This window comes from Ranitomeya imitator, chromosome 5, assembly GCF_032444005.1.
Source record: "Ranitomeya imitator isolate aRanImi1 chromosome 5, aRanImi1.pri, whole genome shotgun sequence".
Lineage (NCBI taxonomy): Eukaryota > Metazoa > Chordata > Amphibia > Anura > Dendrobatidae > Ranitomeya > Ranitomeya imitator.
Window position 1 is genome coordinate 533,410,468 of NC_091286.1, and position 22,951 is coordinate 533,433,418.

The window sequence follows — 22,951 nt, forward strand, 5'->3', positions numbered from 1 at the left end:
CACTGTCAGAAGCAGGCCGAATGTTTCCCGGGGGTGGAGGGACTCCTGCTCCTTCCGTAGCAATGACTTGATGCAGGCCGGAAGCCCAGGGAGGTGGAGATGGGGCTCTCTGGCCGAAAGCCAATGACACAGCATGTGGTTGTTGGAGACAGCAGTGTGCCTGAGCACGAGTGACCCTTCCGGCTCCCGTTGTAGCAGTGATTTGGTATTGGCTGGAAGCCCAGGGAGATAGAGTGACCATCCGTGGGAGATAGAGATGGGTCTCCCTGGCCGGTAGCCAAGGATGAAGCACGTGACATCAGAGGCATGTCGTGTGCCTGGGGCCAACTGTGGCGGCACCTATGTGTGCTGCATTTGCGTCGGTAGGAGGAATAGCGAGAATTAGGCTGGAGTCACACACAATGTCTAAAAAATCTGTCTGATTTTGTCTGCCGAGAATCGCGCAAATGTTTGGTGATCCGTATGTCATTTGTGTGCAATGCCAGGATGCGTTTTTTTCTCAAAAATGTATCCTTGTATCATCCGTATGTCATCTGTATGGTAAGATTTTCTCACACACTTGCAAAATGAGCAAGAACCCGGTACTGACCCGGGACAAAGAGCTGATTGTCAGGCAAAGAGGTTGGAGCAATAGACTGAGCCTTCCGAATCTCCTGCTCCAATTCAGAGGTTACCCCCAGAACAACCACCCCATACTGGAGAATGGAGGAGGGAGGTTCGGGGGGTGATATCTGATCAAAACTGCGAGATAAGGCATTGACATTCCTGGAACCAGGCCGAAAAGTGATTGAAAAATGAAAACGAGAATTGGTCAAAGTAACAGGTCCCTGGACAACACCGCCCCCTCAACGGTTCAAATGGATAGGGCTGAACCAATAGAGGAGCAGAAATAAAACACTTTTTAATGTAACAAATGCTTCAACTGCCAAGGGTGACCAAACTTTGAGATCAGCCCCTTTGTGAGTGAGATTGGTGAGTGGCTTGACCACCTGAGAAAACCCCTTGATGAATTTTCGATAATAATTGGCATAACCCAGAAAACGCTGCAACCCCTTGAGGTTTCTGGGTTGCACCCAATCAACAATGGCCTGTACCTTTCCGGGATCCTTCCGAAACCCATTGGCAGAAAGGATGATCCCCAGAAAAGAAAGCTCCTGGACACAAAACAAACATATCTCAGGTTTAGTGAACAGAGAATTCCCACGTTACCTGTGAAAGACAGCACGTAAATGACCAATGTGGGAATCCTTGTCAGGTGAGAAAACAAGGATATCATCAAGGTATACAACCATAAAGTGCCCGATAAAAGCAGACAAAACATCATTTATGAAGTTCTGAAACACCATGGGCGCATTCGTGAGACCGAAGGGCATGACCAAATTTTCAAACAGACCCTTGGAGATGAGAAATGCCATTTTCCATTCTTTCCCTTCCTGAATGCAGATAAGACTATATGCTCCCCTGAGATCAAGTTTGGAAAACCACTTAGCCCCAGACAATTGGTCATGAAGATCAGGAATGAGTGGGAGAGGGTAGGTATTTCTCATGGTAATTTTATTTAGTTCCCAGAAATTGAGGCACCGGCGTAAACCACTATGCCAAGAAACTTTTTGACACCTTTCACTCCCTCCTCAGGCCAAACGCTCAAACTCCTATCACAGACACTTGTGCTGATGACCTGGCCTCCCACTTTATAGAGAAAATAGACAATATCTGTAAGGAAATCCACTCCCAATCACCAAGTTCAGTGACTCCCATCCCTCCCTGCATCTCCCCTGGCTCACTCTCCGCATTTGATCCCATCACAGAAGAAGAAGTCTCCAGGCTCCTCTCTTCTTCTCGTCCGACTACATGCTCTACCGACCCCATTCCCTCTCATCTCCTCCAGTCTCTCTCTCCATTCATCACTACTCACCTAACTACAATCTTTAATCTCTCACTCTCCTCTGGCATTTTCCCGTCCTCCTTCAAGCACTCTATCATTACTCCGTTACTAAAGAAACCCACCCTCGACCCATCCTGCACAAACAACTACAGACCGGTCTCCGATCTCCCCTTCATCTCTAAACTCTTGGAGCACCTAGTCTACTCCCGCCTTACCTGTTACCTCTCCATTCACTCCCTCCTAGACCCTTCACAGTCCCTTCACAGTCCGGCTTCCACCCCCTAGACTCGACAGAAACTGCACTCATCAAAGAGACCAACGACCTCCTGACAGCAAAATGTAACGGTGACCACTCTCTGCTCATTCTTCTCGATCTTTCTGCAGCTTTTGACACTGTTGACCACCCTCTCTTACTCTCTAGGCTCCAGTCACTTGGCATTAAGGACACTGCTCTCTCCTGGTTCTCCTCCTATCTTTCTGACCATTCCTTCAGTGTTCTGTTCTCTGGATCCACTTCATCTCCACTTCCTCTCACTGTCGAGGTACCTCAGGGCTCAGTCCTTGGCCCCCTTCTCTTCTCCCTCTACACAGCCCCAATTGGACAGACCATGAGCAGATTTGGATTTCAGTACCATCTTTATGCTGACGACACACAACTATATATTTCATCCCCTTGCCTTACTCCTGCTGTACTACAGAACACCACTGACTGTCTGTCCGCAGTCTCTGACATCATGTCCGCTCTCTATCTGAAACTCAACCTCTCCAAAACTGAACTTTTTCTGCTCCCACCATCTACTAACCTCCCTAAACCTGACGTTTCCCTCTCTGTGGGTGACACCATAATAACACCCCAGCAGCTGGCGCGCTGTCTGGGTGTTATGTTTGTCTCCGATCTCTCCTTCACATCCCATATACAATCTCTTGCCCGCTTATGCCGATTACACCTAAAAAACATCTCTAGAATCCGCCCTTTTCTCACTATAGAAACGACAAAAACCCTCACTGTCGCCCTGATCCACTCCCGCTTGGACTACTGCAACGCTCTATTAATTGGCCTCCCCTTCACTCGACTTTCCCCTCTCCAGTCTATCCTTAATGCAGCAGCCATGGCCGTCTATCTAGCTAATTGTTACTCAAACGCGTCCTTACACTGGCTGCCCAGTCATTACAGGATACAATTCAAAGTACTTATTCTCACCCACAAAGCTCTTCAGTGCAGCACCCCCTTACATCTTCTCCCTCATTTCTGTCTATCGGCCCAACCGACCTCTTCGCTCTGCAAATGACTTTCGACTAACCTCTGCACTAATCCGTACCTCCCACTCCCGACTACAAGACTTCTCCCATGCTGTGCCAATCCTCTGGAATGCTCTACCTCAAGAAATTAGGACCATCCACAATTTGCATAGTTTTAGGCGCTCCCTCAAAACACATTTGTTCAGAGCGGCCTATCATGTTCCCTAATCAGTTATTTTGTTTGTGTGTAGCCCATTCTCTACTTCCATCTATCTCCCGTTCCCTGAAGATGGCTGGACCATCATTGTAAATACTTCATTGTAAATACACACCTGTACTTTTTATTTCCCCATCTCATTGTAGATTGTAAGCTCTCACGAGCAGGGTAGTCTTGTGTTGCTTTAATTATTGTATTGTTAACATTGTTACTTATGACTGTTGTGTTTGAAGCTGTTAAATTGTAAAGCGCTGCGGAATATGTTGGCGCTATATAAATAAAGATTATTATTATCTTTTTTCTTGACAAGAAAGAATCCCGCAGCCACAGGTGAGACAGAGGAAAGGACGTGACCTTTGCGTAGACTATCAGAGATATGTTTTTTCATAGCAGTACATTCCTGGCCAGAAAGATTGTACATACGGGATTTGGGCAATTTAGAACCCAGAACAAGATTAATGGTACAATCATAAGGATGAAGGGGTGGTAAGACCCCAGCCTCTTTTTCAGAGAACAGATCCCCATATTCCTTTAGGTACTCTAGAATACCCTCCGGACTAATGGCAGATGCAAAAACAGCATAAAGACAACCATTGGAACATTTAGGACCCCATTTAACAATACACGAGATCCCCAGTCTATAACAGGATTATGCCTCTGCAACCATGGGAACCCCAACACCAGTCCCGCAGGAAGATTATTCATAACATAATATGAAATTCGTTCCTGGTGCAAGGAACCCACCTTGAGGAGGAACTCCTCAGAGACAAACTTAAGGACATCTTGAGCCAATGGTCTCTTGTCAATGGCATTGATATGGATGGGAGTCTCTAGCCTAACTGTCCCTAACTTTAACTTGGACACCAGATTCGAGTAAATGTTGTTCATGGAAGATCCACAGTCCACAAACACTGAAGTGGATGAAAAACCACCTACATATCACAGTTCCACCTCTATCAAAACTTTTTGAAATGATGAAAATGGTACCTGAAAGTCTGGATGACTTCCTAGACCATTACCCAGACTCGGCCGCTTGTTACTCGATGGACAGCAGGGGTAGTCCTTCTTCCAATGTCCCGGATCTCCACAATAAAAACATTTCCCATTACGTCATAGTTTTCTCTCTTTCTACTTGAAGTTGGTGGCACCAACTTCCATAGTCTAATTGAATGACATCACCTCAGACTGGCAGGAAATACAGGAATCTCAAGCTGGATAATTCCTCTCTCCCATAACCCCGGGTCCATATGAATGGCCTCGGTCATGGCCTCCTCCAGGGAACTGGGTGGCGTATGGAGGGCATCCTTGAGATGATCAAAAAATTTTCTCTCAAACAGGCATCTCAGAGCAGAGTCACCCAAAGACACCTCAACAGACCACCGCTTAATCTCCGAACAATACTGTTCAGCAGTGAGTTCACTCTAGAAGAGACCCATGATCAAGTCCTCTGCTGTCCTGGCAAGGTCTGGTTCATCACAAATCAGTCCCAAAGCCTCAAAAAATCTGTCCACAGACACGCTTGGGGGCAGAAGAAGGTAAAGAGAAAGCCCACGACTGAGGTCCTTCCCGCAGTAAGGAAATGATTATCCTCACCCACTGACTCTCACCTCCAGAAGATCGGGGTCTAAGAGAAAAAAATAGCTTGCAACTCTCCTTAAAAGTATGGAATCTCTCCCTCTCCCCGGAGAAGGAAGCTGGGAGCTTGACTGTAGGTTCAGGAGAGTGCAATGAGACATCAACAGAGCTAGAGTGCTTACAGTCAATCTGCAATGATTTTACTGTGTGAGAAAGCTACCTTTGCAGGGGGTTATGAGACTAGGCCAAGGCCCTCTATTCCACAAACAGGACTTGTATCATCACTGTCAAACTGTCCATTTGATCCGCCAAGGTATGGAGCGGATCCATAGCAAACAGAGCAGATAAAAAAATGCAGAAATCCCTTTAAATGTATCAGGTCAGCTATAATGTCATGCTGCTGTTGCTGAAGCACCCTAGAGCAGCTGCACAGGCGCCACCAAGTGGTGAGAGAGTGGTCAGACAAGCTGAGTCAAAATACAATCAGATGTAGAAGTACCAAAAGGGATAAGCAGTAAACGTAGTCCGGAACAAGCCAGGGTGTTCAGCAGTGATCAGAAGCGGATAAAACAAAGGCAGAAGCAAGTCCAAATATGAGCCAAGTCAGGAACCAGAGAATCAAACAGACAAACAGGGAAACGCTAGGAAAAGGGCAGACAGAGGGAGTCAACAGACACGGGGCAAGTCAGGGATCACAGCAGGACAAATCAAGAGCTACCAGAGTCAGGTTCACATGCTGAAGGCAGAACTATAGCTGACACCGCCAGCAGGATGCATGGAAGCTAAATAGCAAACCTGAACCCAGAATGAGGCAAAGTTAACCCTTGATATGATCAGCCTGGAAAAAAGGCAGACAGGATTAAACCCTGGAACGGATCATGACAATTCTCACCTATGACCTGTTTGATTGTAATCAGTGTGTGTGCATAAAAGCTGAGTGAGTTTCTGGGATCCAGACAGACTCTTGCATCTTTCATCCAGCCACTGGCATTTCTAGATTGTGAGTCATGGGGAATAGGGTTGAGCGAAACGGGTCGGCCATTTTCAGAAGTCGACGACTTTTGGCAAAGTCGGGTTTCATGAAACCCGACCCGACCCCTGTGTGGGGTCGGCCATGAAGTCGGCGATCTTCTGAATCTGGTATCGGAATTCCGATCCCGAGTTCCGATATGTTTGCAATATCGGAAATTGGTATCGGAATCCATATTTAGGTATAAAATAAAGAATTAAAATAAAAAATATCGCTATACTCACCCTCTGACGCGCCCTGGTACTAACCGGCTGCCTTTCTTCCTTCGAATCAGCGCTTGCAGGACCTTGCGGTGACGTCGCGGCTCGTGATTGGTCGTGCGAGCGGTCACATGGGCGGTCGCGCGACCAATCACAAGCCGCGACGTCACCGCGACGTCACCGCAAGGTCCTGCAAGCGCTGATTCGAAGGAAGGAAGGATCCCGGTTAGTACCAGGGCGCGTCAGAGGGTGAGTATAGCGATATTTTTTATTTTAATTCTTTATTTTACACCTAAATATGGATTCCGATACTGATTTCCGATATTTCAAACATATCGGAACTCGGGATCGGAATTCTGATACCAGATTCAGAAGATCGCCGACTTCATGGCCGACCCCACACAGGGGTGGGGTCGAGTTTCATGAAACCCGACTTTGCCAAAAGTCGGCGACTTCTGAAAATGGCCGACCCGTTTCGCTCAACCCTATTCCCCATGACTCACAATCTAGAAATGCCAGTGGCTGGATGAAAGATGCAAGAGTCTGTCTGGATCCCAGAAACTCACTCAGCTTTTATGCACACACACTGATTACAATCAAACAGGTCATAGGTGAGAATTGTCATGATCCGTTCCAGGGTTTAATCCTGTCTGCCTACCAGGGCGCGTCCGAGGGTGAGTATAGCGATATTTTTTATTTTAATTCTTTATTTTACACTTAAATATGGATCGCAGGGCCTGAAGGAGAGTTTCCTCTCCTTCAGACCCTGGGAACCATTAGAAACCCAATGCACTGCATTGGGTTTCTGGTTTCGGCCGACCCCGACCCCGACTTTTTTATAGGATCGGCCGATTTCACTCCACCCGACTTTTGAAAAAGTCGGGTTTCGTGAAACCCGACCCGATCCTATAAAAGTAAAAGTCGCTCAACCCTAATGGGGAAAGCAAAAGAATTGTCTACGCATCTACGGGAAAAGGTAGTTAAACTGTATAAAACAGGAAAGGGATACAAAAAGATATCCAAGGAATTCATAATGCCAGTCAGCAGAATTCAAACTGTGATTAACACATTGAAAATCAGGGGCTCTGTAAAAACAAAGTCAAGGTCAGAAATACCAACAGATTTTTGTCCACAACTGCCAGGAAAATCGTTTAGGATGTAAAGAAAAACCCATAAATAACATCAGCTGAAATTCTGGACTCTCTGAAAACTTGCAGTGTGGCTGTTTCAAGATGATCAAGAAGGAGGCACTTGAAGAAAAATGGAATGCATGGTTGAGTCGCCAGAAGAAAGTCATTACTGTGCAAATGCCACAAAGTATCTCACCTGCAGTACACACAAAAAAAAATACAGCATAGAGACAAGCCTCAAAACTTCTGTAACAAGGTAATTTGGAGTGATGAGACCAAAATTGAACTTTTTGGCCACAACTAGTGATGAGCGAATACCTTAATATTCGTAATCGCTATAATTGTAATGAGTACTTTGTAAAAATTGTGTTTTAGTTCCGAATAGTGAGTACAATGCAAGTCAATGGGAAATGCGAGAAATTTTCTGCTGGACCCTACAAAGGGGTCGGGGGGCCTGAGGGAAAGGCTAAAATGGATGGGAAAGTGATGAAACAGAATGGGAAGAGCCTGGAGAATATGCCTGCATGCATTTCTGACTCACAAATGGTTTCTGGGAATAAGTTTATCGCAGTATTACGCCACTTTTACAGATACACAAGAACACCTACCAAACCTAACTTAAATTGCATTTAATACACCAAAAAGGTTAAGAAATATTTTTACTGCATAATCACTTGTATATACAATTGAGAAGGCCCTGACTTATACATTTTGAAGGCTCCTCTGTCATACATAATTTTTAGTTAGCTATTCCCCAGCACTTTGCAAGGCCAGCTACAGCGTGCCAGTAGGTATTTTGATCTTTGACCTGAGAGGCGTCAAGTGGCCCTGTAACATGCATTTTGGAGGAATTGCTGTTACTTATACATTTGGATGGCCCCTCCCTCATTGACACACAGATAGTGGAATACATATTACATAGCAGTTTACAATGTGCTCATAGTAGCGTTAAGCTTCACCCTCCTCCTCCCCCCCTTCCTCCACCTCCATGTAATTCTGCGGCCCTAAACTCAAATGTAAAGAGGGCCTGCAATAGACAGGAAACCTGAGTTTGGTGAGGGCCTAGAGGGGGCCCTGTAACATATATTTTGGTGGGACAGCTCTTACTTAGACATTTGAGTGGTCCCTCCCTCATTGACACTCAGATAGTGGAATACATATTACATAGCAGTTTACAATGTCCCCAGTAGCGTTGGGCTTCACCCTCCCCTTCCCCCTTCCTCCACCTCCATGAAATTCTAAATCCCTAAATTGAAATGTTCAAAGGGCCAGCAATAGGGAGGAAAACCGAGTTTATTGAGAGCCCTCATGTGGCGCTGCAACATACGTTAGGAAGTGCCCTCCTCTATAAATTTTGGAGAGCCCTCGTGTACATTTGAGAGTGCCCTCACTTATTCATATTGTTCGTCCCTCACTCTATTATTTAACTCATTTAAGGGCAGAGACTACACAGAAAAAAGGCAAGAGACATGAAGTATTAGAAGGTAGCAGTGAATGCAGCCTGCGATCCTCAGGTTTGGGTGAACTCTGTGAACTGGAAAAATAAAACTGCACTAGTCAACTGGATGACAAGCTCAATAATATATCTTGGGCAAGTCAATGGACAAAGGATATATGGTGCACCCCCTCCAGGATTAACCCCCAGATTATATAGAAAGAGAAGACTTCTTGATACTGAATTACTTGGCTTAGTGCAGAATGTGCATCATATTTAAAAAAATTACTCCTGGGGAATGTGTCATAGATGCAGGAAGATACCATGACAAGGGCCTCCCTTGACAAACATTATCTACGCTGGACTACTGTAGTAGTTATGGGCCTCAATTCAAGTTTTCAGGGGGCCATCACTTGGTCATCAACAGTCAGTGTACATTTCTATTGAATAGGTATCCCCTATCTCAGTCACAATATGGGACAACCTTTCACAAGGGCCTCCAATGACAAATATTAGTTTGATAGCATCACTCTACATTCAGGATTTGTCCACTGCACAATGTGCATAGGGTTTGTAAAAATTAGCCCTATGGGCTGAGTCATTTGTGACAAAGGAAAGAAACAGTTTTTTATGGGAAGGGGTTGATGTTAACAGCAGTAGCTTTTGGTGAATTTAGATTGGCTTGCTGTCATCTGGTGAGATGGTAAACTGTGGAGATATCCAGTCCTTGTTGAATTTAATCAGAGTAAGGCTGTCTGTATTTTCTGTGGAGAGGCATGTGGCTGGGCTGGGCTGGGTAGTATTACCCATTGTGAAATCTGGCTCCATATCAAAATGCTTCCTCTTTGAGATTGTGCAGTGATTGTTTCTAGAGACACAACATTGGGATGGTTACACTGATAATAGCCTGATCATCGCACACGAGGTTGGTGCAGTACTCAAAGCTCTCAAGAACCTCACAAATGTCAGCGATCCTGTTATGATGAGGTAATTCAGTACCACAATGGACATAGAAGTCAGAGCACATACAGTGATCTGACAATAACCCAAAAACATAGAACGAGCTCTGAGACGTGGGAACTCTGCTGACCGCAATCCCTAATCCTCTCCAACCACACTAGAGGCAGCCGTGGATTGTGCCTAACGCTCCCTATGCAACTCGACACAGCCTGAGAAACTAGCTAGCCTGAAGATAGAAAATAAGCCTACCTTGCCTCAGAGAAATACCCCAAAGGAAAAGGCAGCCCCCACATATAATGACTGTGAGTTAAGATGAAAAGACAAACGTAGAGATGAAATAGATTTAGCAAAGTGAGACCCGACTTACTAAACAGAGCGAGGATAGGAAAGGTAACTTTGCGGTCAACACAAAACCCTAAAACAACCACGCAAAGGGGGCAAAAAGACCCTCCGTACCGAACTAACGGCACGGAGGTACACCCTCTGCGTCCCAGAGCTTCCAGCAAGCAAGAAAAAACAAATAGACAAGCTGGACAGAAAAAAACAGCAAACAAAATAGCAAAGCGGAACTTAGCAATGCAGAGCAGCAGGCCACAGGAACGATCCAGGAGGAAACAGGTCCAATACTAGAACATTGACTGGAGGCCAGGATCAAAGCACTAGGTGGAGTTAAATAGAGCAGCACCTAACGACTTCACCACATCACCTGAGGAAGGAAACTCAGAAGCCGCAGTACCACTCTCCTCCACCAACGGAAGCTCACAGAGAGAATCAGCCGAAGTACCACTTATGACCACAGGAGGGAGCTCTGCCACAGAATTCACAACACGATCCACACCCACTTGACAGTTTTTATGTGTGGTGGCTGACTCTCAGTCTGACGGGCATGTTGAAGCTGGAATTCGGCTACTGCCCTCTGCTGCTCACTTATCCCTGCCAACATATGATAGGTTGAGTTCCACCGAGTGGGCAGGTCGCAAATGAGTCAGTGACTTGGCAAATTCAAGCACTTTGCAGTGCTGTAAGACTAGTAAAAGGGGTAGAGGAATGGCAGAAATGGGCACTAATACGGTGCACCTTCTCAAGAAGATACGGCAAGGTATCTTTTTAGAACTTTCTGAACAACTAGGTCCAGCACGTGAGATATGCGTGGCAAATGTACCAGCTTGCCAACCTTTAAAGCCGCCATCAGGTTACGCCCATTATCGCAGATGACCAGACCAGATTGGAGGTGCAGTAGGGGGAGCCACTGATCAGTCTGTTGTTTTAAAGCTTGCCACAGCTCTGCTGCAATTTGTGGTTTATGACCTAAACAAATCAGCTTCAGCAGAGTGTGGCTGCTTTGCCAATGCGCTGCTGCACAGGTCCCAGATTGGCATTGATGCGAGGGTACTTCAGCAGAGGATGAGGAGCAGGAGGACAGGTGAGAGGAAGTGGAATATGTAGAGGCGGAAAACCTGACCGAAGTTGGGCCCGCTATTCTTGACATGGGTAGAATGTGTGATGTTCCAGTTTGCACCTTTGTCCCACTCTTTTCCAGGTTCACCAGGTGTGCCGTGACAAAAATGTCCCTGTCCACAACAACTTGTCCAGGTGTCTGTTGTTAGGTGGAACTTCCTGGTTACGCATTGGTGAGAGCATGGTTCAGATTGTTTAACACGTGCTTCTGCAATGCAGGGATGATACAACGGGCAAAATAGCGGCAGCTGGGGACACTGTATTGTTGAGCAGCCACAGCCAATAGATCACGGAAAAACTGGTTCCCGCAAGCCTAAATGGCAACATCTACACAGCTAGCAATTTGGCAATATGAGACTTTAGTATTTGAGCCTGTGGGTGTGTGGCTCGGCATTTATACTTTCTTTCCGAGCTCTCAGGCACTGATATTTGGACACTTCACTGGGACAAGGAAGTGAATGTGGTTGATGTTTCTCGTGTATGAGCAGCCACAGCTTGTGGGCAGGAGGTTTGAATGCCTTGTTCCTGAACAGCACTTTCATAAGGACATAGCCCAGGCGACATAGCAGTGGTTACCATGGGGTTCCGCCCATCTTCTGGGGTGCTTGGCTGCCATGTGGTTTTGCATACTGGTGGTGCTCAGATTGCCTTTGACCGGGCCTCTACTCAACTTGGTATGGCAGATGCTACAGACTGCAATGTTTTTCTCTGAAGAACTTTCAGAAAAAAATTCCACACAGTGGCTGAACGCCCCATTGCTCTGACTTGGCGCACAGCGGGGGTGTTCTTGGGAACAGTTGACCCAGTTCTCACTCTGGGCAAACCATGACCCCTTGGTGCCTGTGTTGGTGCTACAAATCCTTCTTCTTCTGTGTTGCTATGATGGCTCTGCATGCCAATGGTCCAGGTTGGATCAGTGGACTCATCATCGACCATCCCATCTTCCATATCATCCTCCTTCCCAGTTGACATTGCAGGCTGACCTGATGGCAACTGTGTCTCATCATCATCAGCCTCCACCTCTGGAGACAGTAACTGACGTTCCTCCAAGTATCTTTCTTCTGGCCGTAGGTCCTCAAATACTTGAGCATCAAAGCACACCACCTCCTCTCATCCCTCTCCAATACTGCACAGTGATAGGCAAGAGCTAACTAAAGGATACACAGCAAACAGATCCTCGGAGTGGCCAAGCTTGGGGTCATATGTCTCCTGTGAATGATAATGGTGGGAGGAAGGAGAACCAGATTCAGGATTGGATGCGCCAGCCTTCTGTGTATCGACAGCAGACTGTGTGGTCATGAAAGATTTGTTGCTGCTTTGCAAATGCACAGAGGCGTTGTCTTCTATCCAAGATAGAATCTGCTCTCGCTCTTCTGACTTCCACACACGTTTACGTTCCAGACCTGGAACCTTTTCCAGGAACATAGTGGATGTATCAAGCTTATTCTGACCTGACACAGACTCAGTGCCTTCTCTCGTACCACTGACAACACCACGTCCATGTTCCTGTCCCCTAATAACAGGCTTTGCTCAGAGATTTTCAGATGTTGAGGGCACAAGCCAAGCTAGCTGTCACAGCCAAAATAGTGGGGAAAATGTCCTGGTGCGTGCTTGGTAGCATGCCTTTTTAAGTTGACTAATTTGGACAGCAGAAGCCAGGCTCTGACCCCCAAAAAAGCAAGGAAAATAGACCGGTGATTTAAAAAAAAAGACACCACTAAATGCTAGTACTCTGTGTGCTGGAAAAATATTACTTTGCCTCTAACAAGAGCTGTTTTCAGATGGACGCTGGATGAACACTTTAACCTCTGCCTACCTAATGAACAATCCCTGTACTCTGACTTTGTTGTGTGTCTTCAGCTCTGAAAAGAAATATTTTTTAGTGGCATTATGGAGCTAGTGACCGGCTCCTTTAAACTGTCCCTTCTCGAGTATCTCTCTCTCCCTGCTCTACGCTGATCTAGTATACAGTGCAGGTAGCCCTGAAAAGGGCTTTTGCATTATCAAGAGGCCTAAAGACTCTCCCTGGCAGCTGACCGATCTCTCCCTATGTTTGTAGAATGCAAGCTCCAGATGCAATGTGCGCAAAATGGCAGTGGCAGTGCTTAAATAAACCCTATGATGCTGGGCCGCCAGCCTTTCACACTAATGCCACAAACCAAGATGTCTGAGGCATTATTGTTATTGGTTAAGAAGCCCAGAATGTTTAATGGCTGCAAAGGAGGCGCCAAAACTGCACAGCAGGACATTCGAATATATCAAGGCGAGTACACAAATACTCACAATGTAACGAATAACCTGAATACCGCACTATCCATGCGAATAGCGAATAGTAATGAATTCACTCGCTCATCACTAATCATGACCATCAAGGTTTTCAAGAATAATAGCCTAAGTACCAACCAATTACAAGAAGCTCAAAACTACTGTTAGCTTCCATACTCTATGAATTATTTGAATCAAAGATGGTGTTATAAATTAAGGGTTAAAGAATGAAGCAACACACTACAGTTAAGTGATGTTGGTGACTTAGCAACCAAACCATTTTGTATTTTGACTGTGAAGCATATTTCTTATACCATGTAACTAGCACAAGTAAGGCTACTTTCACACTAGCGTTGTTTTCAATACGTTGAAATGCGTCGTTTAGGGGAAAAACGCATCCTGCAAAGTTGTTTGCAGGATGCGTTTTTGCCCCATAGATTAACATTAGCGACGCATTGCGACACATTGACACACGTCGCAACCGTCGTGTTACATGTAACGTTTTTTGCTGCCAACTGACCGCTTTTTCTGACCGCGCATGCATGGACGGAACTCCGCCCCCACCTCCCCACACCTCACAATGGGGCAGCGGATGCGATGAAAATCTACATCCGCTGCACCCGTTGTGCGGCGCTAACAACGCTAGTGTGAAAGTAGCCTAAGAAGCATTTCAGTGCACTATGTATCAAAAACACTCTCAATACAGTTGATTTTCCAGCATAATGTTAGCAGCTGCAGAAACAACTGTATACCTCCAGTGGATGGAATCCCTATAGTAATAGTTAATTGGGTAGTTGGGAACTCACTAGTAAGTAATTTGGGTAGTGGATATCTTAATCTGCCGAGATTGGCTATATTTACTGTTATTCCAAGCATGAGATAGCATGTCATTTGATCTACTGCTTTCCCTGGACTATAATAAAACAAACATGAGAGACCTTAGTAAATAAAAAGATTTTTAATTAATGTGTATTGAATAAACTGCATTTTGTACTTGACATATGGCTCTGTACATGCATTTTAATTAAGAACTGTAGAAAGCTTGCTGAATAATCATGCAGTTGTTCTGTTGTTGTGTTACATCAATACATGTTTTGCTTCTTTTAGCCCCTATGGGATATACTTCGGACAGTATTGTTCAAAACATTGACGGCCACACAGTCCTTTTTATGAATATCAGTATGTATGATATAGTTTTCATCTCAATAAGCTCAACGCCCATATATTTAAGACAAAAGATAAGACTATGTCAATCTGAAGGCAGGATTACCACTTCCAGGATCCCGAGGAGTTTTTAGTTTTTGATTTTTTTTGCAAAAATGTAACGTTAACAATTGTGTGACAGAGTATAGTCACCTTATTAACCCTACTTAATGGTATAACACCTCTGCTTGCTTTGTTAGTCATCTGCTGCTTTTGCCATTCTGAAACTATTCAATGGTATAATATCTATGCTTGCTGAATCTCTGCTTTAAGTTTTCTATTGTATTTTATCCAATACTCACTGCTGTATGTCCATCCTTAGGTCACTGTAAATGTTATCTGGTGACAGGTGTTATAGCATATACATGGAGTCAAGCCAAGTGTTGGGTATGGACCCCTTTGATCATCTATCCACCCCCTGGTGTGTTGACTAGCTGCTAATCTATCCTAAACCAGCTCCCACCATCCCTCTCACCTTAGCTTCTAGTCAGCTTATTGTTGTGGATTCTGTTTTTGGGCTCCCTCTGGTGGTTACAGATGGTACTGGGTGACTTGTGTTCTCTGCGGTCTCTGGTGTCCACCTGTTCTATCAGGATATGGGAGTTTCCCATTTAACCGGGCTTTCTTGTCATTTCCTCGCCGGCGATCAATGTAATCAGTGTGTCTTGTTACCTCTGCTTTCCGCTTCAGTAATCTTCAGGACAAGCTAAGTTTTTGATTTTCCTGTTCCACGTTTTGCTTTATTTTTGTTTTAGTCCAGCTTGCAGTTATGTGATTCCTTGTTGCTGGTTGCTCTAGTGGGCTGATATTACTCCTCATGTTCCATGAGTTGGCACATGAGTTCAGGTAATTTCAGGATGGTTTTTTGTAGGGTTTTTCGCTGACCGCGCAGTTCACTTTTGTATCCTCTGCTATCTAGTTTTAGCGGGCCTCATTTTGCTGAATCTGTTTTCATTACTACGTATGTGCTTTCCTCTCATTTCACCGTCATTACATGTGGGGGGCTGCTATTTCTGTGGGGTGTTTCTCTGGAGGCAAGAGAGGTTTTTGTTTCTTCTAATAGGGGAAGCTAGTCCTTCGGCTGGCGCAAGACGTCTAGAATCATCGTAGGCTCGTTCCCCGGCTACTGCTAGTGTTGTGAATTAGGTTCAGGATCGCGGTTAGCTCAGTTTCCATCACCCTAGAGCTTGTTCTGTTTTTTTTGTGTGCTTGTCCTTTTGTGATCCCCTGCCATTGGGATCATGACAGCTTATAAATGTATAGGCATCCTAAGGGGTGCATGTTTGTGGGATGTATGCACGTGTCTAGAAGCTGCAGTTAATTCAATGGCAGTTAGTCAGGGCAGGAGTCAGGTAGTCCATACATTGTGCTCCCTTTTAACCATGTGCTTTATTTCTACTTCCACCTTCCTGTGTGCCTTTGCCAATCACCGCCCCATCACTCCTCCATCACCACTCATCCACATTAGCCTCTCTTTCCTTCCCTCTCACATGTACAGCTCCCATTCTCTTTTCACCTTCCTGGAAAATCTCAGTCCATCTTGCCCAAAGATCTCACTCAATAAACCATGTCACAAATACAATTACTTGATCTTTATCTTTTTACAGCTACTAGTTTTAGGGGATGTTAGCCCCAACCACGATTCACCAACTGACAAATTCAACCCCTCCCCACCTCACATCAAAACTTTACTAACCTTATTAACATTAGTTGTAGTCTTTCATCTCCTTCTTTTAATTGTGTACACTGCAATCCATATAGACCAGAAAGACTCTGGTCTATATGCAATAAGCTTCCTTTCCTGCATAACTATTTTCTGAACCACTCTCTTAAATGAGTTGGCCCTCACTGAAACCTGGATTCAGAATTCTGACACTGTCTCCTCTGCTGCTATTTCTCATGGGGGCCTACATTTCTCCCATACCCGAGACCCGCAAACAGACTTGGTGATGGAGTCGGCATATTCCTGTCCCCACAATGCACATTCTAGGTCATCCCCTCAGTTCCATCACTCTTTTTTGCTTCTTTTGAGGTCCACACTATCAGGCTCTTCCATCCACTCACTCTCAGAGTAGCATTTATATATCATCCCCCAGGCTCACTCATTCAGTTCCTTGACCATTTTTCTGCCTGGATGTTGTACTTCATGTCCTCAGAATTACCAACCCTTATCCTGGTAGACTTCAGCATCCCCATGAATAGTCCCACTTCCTCATCTGTATACAAACTTCTATCTCTAACCACTTCTATTGACCTCTCACACGTTTCAAACTCTGTGAAACACAAAGACGATAACACCGTTGATCTGGTCTTTGTCTGGCTCTGTTCGATCTCCTACCTAGATAACTCACCCCTTCCACTCTCTGACCACAGCATTCTCTCTTTTACACTTGCAAATCCTTGCCCACTCCATCACACTCTTACCTACCACACATTCAGAAATCCAGAAATCTACATGACGTTAACCCTCAATTTCAGACTCCCTGCACTCATCACTGTCCTCAGTCTCCTCTCTTTCCTGTCTAATCTGGCTGTATATCACTACAATGACACTCTCAGAAGCACCCTTGACCTAGTAGCACCCCTCAACCTCAGAACCTCCAAACACAGAGTAAAACAGCCCTGGCTCACATCATAAACTCGATTTCTCCAGCGATGCTCTAGGAATGCTGAACACCTATGGAAGAAAACACACACCAGAAAAATTCATCCACTTCAAATTTATGTTAAGAACCTTTAACTCTGCTCTTCACCTTCACCAAACAGACTAACTTCCCCACCCTGATTTCCTCACTATCTAACAACCCCAATTTTTTTTTATCTATCCCAATTCCTTAAACATGGCTGGGCCATTATTTTAAACTAGATGGTGGCCCGATTCTAACGCATCGGGTATTCTAGAACATGCATGTCCACGTAGTATATTACACAGCCCACGTAGTATATTGCCCAGCCACGTAGTATATTGCCCAGCAACGTAGTATATTGCCCAGCCACGTAGTATATTGCCCAGCCACGTAGTATATTGCCCAGTGACGTAATATATTGCCCAGCCACGTAGTATATTGCCCTGTCACATACTATATTGCCCAGCTAAGTAGTATATTGCCCAGCCACGTAGTATAATGCCCAGCCACATAGTATATTGCCCATCCACGTAGTATATTGCCCAGTGACATAGTATATTGCCCAGCCACATAGTATATTGCCCTGTTACGTAGTATATTGCCCAGTGACGTAGTATATTGCCCAGCCACATAGTATACTGCCAAGTTACATAGCATATTGCCGAGCTATGTAGTATATTGCACAGCCCACGTAGTAAATTGCCCAGTGACTTAATATATTGGCCAGCCACGTATTATATTGCCCAGTTACGTAGTATATTGCCCAGTTACGTAGTATATTGCCCAGTCATGTAGTATATTGCCCAGTCACGTAGTATATTGCCCAGCCACGTAGTATATTGCCCAGTTACATAGCATATTGCCTAGTGACGTAGTATATTGTGCAGCCACGTAGTATATTGCCCAGCCACATAGTATATTGCCCAGTTATGTAGTATATTGCGCAGCCACATAGTATATTGCCCAGCCACATAGTATATTGCCCAGTCACGTAGTATATTGCCCAGTTACGTAGTATATTGCCCAGCCACGTAGTATATTGCCCAGTGACGTAGTTTATTGCCCAGTGATGTAGTATATTGCACAGCGAAGTAGTATACAGCACAGAGCCACGTAGTATATTGGCCAGTCACATAGTATATTGCCCAGGTACATAGTATATTGCTCAGTTACGTACTATATTGTGCAGCCACGTATTATATTGCCCAGTTACGTACTATATTTCCTAGTGACGTAGTATATTGCGCAGCCACGTAGTATATTGCCCAGCCACATAGTATATTGGCCAGTTACGTAGTATATTGCGCAGCCACGTAGTATATTGCCCAGTGACGTAGTATATTGTCCAGTGACGTAGTATATTGCACAGCGAAGTAGTATACAGCATAGAGCCATGTAGTATATTGGCCAGTCACGTAGTATATTGCCCAGCCAGGTTTGTCACAGGTGAAAAAATAAAAAAATAAACATATACTCACCTTTCCGAGGGAGCCCTTGTAGTCCACGGCAGGTTCCGGTCCCAGAGTTGGTATTAGCGCAGGACCCTTGATGACGTCATGGCAGGTCTTTGTAGCGCAGGTGCGCAGGACCTGTGATGACGTTACTGTCACATGACCGTGACGTCATGGCAGGTCCTTGTCGCGCAGGCGCAGGGCCTGTGATGACGTCGTGGTCACATGACCATGATGTCATGGCAGGTCCTTGTCGCGCAGGCGCAGGGCCTGTGATGACGTCGCGGTCACATGTCCGTGATGTCATGGCAGGTCCTTCTGCCACCAGAACCTGCAACGGAAGATGGCGGCCGGCGCGAGCTGCAATGGAGGGTGAGTATAGCAGGTTTTTTTTATTTTTTTAAATTATTTTTAACATTACATTTTTTACTATTGATGCCGCATAGGCAGCGTCAATAGTAAAAAGTTGGGGACACACAGGGTTAATAGCAGTGGTAACGGAGTGAATTACCCACGGCATAACGCGGTCCGTTACCGCCGGCATTAACCCTGTGTTAGCGGTGACCGGAGGGGAGTATGCGGGCAACAGGCACTGACTGCTGGGAGTAAGGAGCGGCCATTTTCTTCCGGACTGTGCCTGTCGCTGATTGGTCGCGGCAGCCACGACAGGCAGCTGCCGAGACCAATCAGTGAATGAATAACCATGACAGAAGGACAGACAGACGGAAGTGACAATTATATAGTAGATAAGCACCTGTACTTTGTTTCTCACCCCACCTCATTGTAGTTTGTAAGCTCTTTCAAGCAGGGTCAATGTTATCCTTGCTTAATAATAATAATCTTTATTTTTATATAGCGCTAACATATTCCACAGCGCTTTACACACATTATCATCACTGCCCCCAATGGGGCTCACAATCTAAATTTCCTATCAGTATGTCTTTGGAATGTGGGAGGAAACCAGAGTACCCAGAGGAAACCCACACAAACACGGGGAGAACATACAAAATCCTTGCAGATGTTGTCCTTGGTGGGATTTAAACCCAGGACTTTAGCGCTGCAAGGCTGCAGTGCTATCCACTGAGCCGCTTTAAATATTGTATTACCTTCAACGTTGTAACTTATGTATATGTATATGAACTGTTGAATTGTAAAGCACTGCGGAATATGCTGGCGCCATATAAATAAAGATCATTATTATTATTACTAGATGGTGGCCCAATTCTAACGCATTGGGTATTCTAGAATATGTATGATTGTACGTCGCACTGTGAGTGGGGGTTAAATTCGGCGCCAATATCCCTGATTGGTCGCACCCGGCTTGTCATTCAGCAAAGCGTGGTTCAAATCTGGCGACAATTCGCGGCCGGACTGCGCCTGTCGCTGATTGGTCGCGGCCGGCCGGGCACGACCAATGACCGAAGTGGTGTTTAAATACTGCGCCAATATCGTTGATTGGTCGTGGCCGGCCGTGCGTGACCAATCACTGAAGTGGTGTTTAAATCCCATGCCAATATCGCTTATTGGTTGCTGCCGGCCAGGCGCGACCAATCAGCGAAGCGTGGTTTAAATTCCATGACAATTTGCGACTGGACTGCATCTGTCGCTAATTGGACGCAGGATGTCGGGAGTTCAGGGCACTGAATGTCGGGGGTTTGGGGTGCAGGATATAGAACAGCCATGTAGTATATAACACAGCCACGTAGTATATAGCACAGCCACCTAGTATGTAGTATATAGCACAGCCATGTAGTATATAAAACAGCCCACGTACTATATAACACAGACAGACACATAGTATATAGCAGCCACGTAGCATATAGCACAGCCCGTAGTATATAGCACAGCCATGTAGTATATAGCAAAGCCACGTAGTATGTAGCACAGCCGCATAGTATAGAGCACAGGCCATGCAGTATATGGCACAGCCCACGCAGTATTGGGCACAGCCCATGCAGTATATAACAAAGCCACGTAGTATATAGCACAGCCACGCAGTATATAGCAGCCACATATTATATAGCAGCCATGTAGTTTATAGCAGCCACATAGTATATTGCGGCCATGTAGTATATAGCAGCCACATTGTATATAGCAGCCACATAGTATATAGCACAGCCACGTAGAATATAGCAGCCATGTAGTGTATAGCACAGCCACATAGTATATAGCACAGCCACGTAGTATATAGCACAGCCACACAGTGTATAACACAGCCCACATAGTATATAGCACAGCCCACACAGTATATATCAGAGCCCATGCAGTATATAACACAGCCACGTAGTATATAGCACAGCCACATAGTATATAGCACAGCCATGTAGTATAAAACACAGCCCATGTACTATATAACACAGACAGCCACGTAGGATATAGCACAGCCACATAGTATATTGCTGCCACATAGTATGTAGCAGCCACGTAATATATAGCAGCCACGCAGTATATAGCAGCCACGTAGTGTAAAGCAGCCACGTAGTATATAACACAGCCCATGCAGTAAATAACACAGCCCACATAGTATATAACTATGTGGGCTGTGTTATTTACTGCATGGGCTGTGTTATATAGTTATATACTATGTGGGCTGTGTTATTTACTGCATGGGCTGTGTTATATACTGCGTGGCTGCTTTACACTACGTGGCTGCTATATACTGCGTGGCTGCTATATATTACGTGGCTGCTACATACTACAGGTCCTTCTCAAAAAATTAGCATATAGTGTTAAATTTCATTATTTACCATAATGTAATGATTACAATTAAACTTTCATATATTATAGATTCATTATCCACCAACTGAAATTTGTCAGGTCTTTTATTGTTTTAATACTGATGATTTTGGCATACAACTCCTGATAACCCAAAAAACCTGTCTCAATAAATTAGCATATCAAGAAAAGGTTCTCTAAACGACCTATTACCCTAATCTTCTGAATCAACTAATTAACTCTAAACACATGCAAAAGATACCTGAGGCTTTTATAAACTCCCTGCCTGGTTCATTACTCAAAACCCCCATCATGGGTAAGACTAGCGACCTGACAGATGTCAAGAAGGCCATCATTGACACCCTCAAGCAAGAGGGTAAGACCCAGAAAGAAATTTCTCAACAAATAGGCTGTTCCCAGAGTGCTGTATCAAGGCACCTCAATGGTAAGTCTGTTGGAAGGAAACAATGTGGCAGAAAACGCTGTACAACGAGAAGAGGAGACCGGACCCTGAGGAAGATTGTGGAGAAGGACCGATTCCAGACCTTGGGGAACCTGAGGAAGCAGTGGACTGAGTCTGGTGTGGAAACATCCAGAGCCACCGTGCACAGGCGTGTGCAGGAAATGGGCTACAGGTGCCGCATTCCCCAGGTAAAGCCACTTTTGAACCATAAACAGCGGCAGAGGCGCCTGACCTGGGCTACAGAGAAGCAGCACTGGACTGTTGCTAAGTGGTCCCAAGTACTTTTTTCTGATGAAAGCAAATTTTGCATGTCATTCGGAAATCAAGGTGCCAGAGTCTGGAGGAAGACTGGGGAGAAGGAAATGCCAAAATGCCTGAAGTCCAGTGTCAAGTACCCACAGTCAGTGATGGTGTGGGGTGCCATGTCAGCTGCTGGTGTTGGTCCACTGTGTTTCATCAAGGGCAGGGTCAATGCAGCTAGCTATCAGGAGATTTTGGAGCACTTCATGCTGACCTGGCACCTGCTCACAGTGCCAAAACCACTGGTAAATGGTTTACTGACCATGGTATTACTGTGCTCAATTGGCCTGCCAACTCTCCTGACCTGAACCCCATAGAGAATCTGTGGGATATTGTGAAGAGAAAGTTGAGAGACGCAAGACCCAACACTCTGGATGAGCTTAAGGCCGCTATTGAAGCATCCTGGGCCTCCATAACATCTCAGCAGTGTCACAGGCTGATTGCCTCCATGCCACGCCGCATTGAAGCAGTCATTTCTGCCAAAGGATTCCCGACCAAGTATTGAGTGCATAACTGAACATTATTATTTGATGGTTTTTTTGTTTGTTATTAAAAAACACTTTTATTTGATTGGATGGGTGAAATATGCTAATTTATTGAGACAGGTTTTTTGGGTTATCAGGAGTTGTATGCCAAAATCATCAGTATTAAAACAATAAAAGACCTGACAAATTTCAGTTGGTGGATAATGAATCTATAATATATGAAAGTTTAATTGTAATCATTACATTATGGTAGATAATGAAATTTAACACTATATGCTAATTTTTTGAGAAGGACCTGTATGTATATAACACT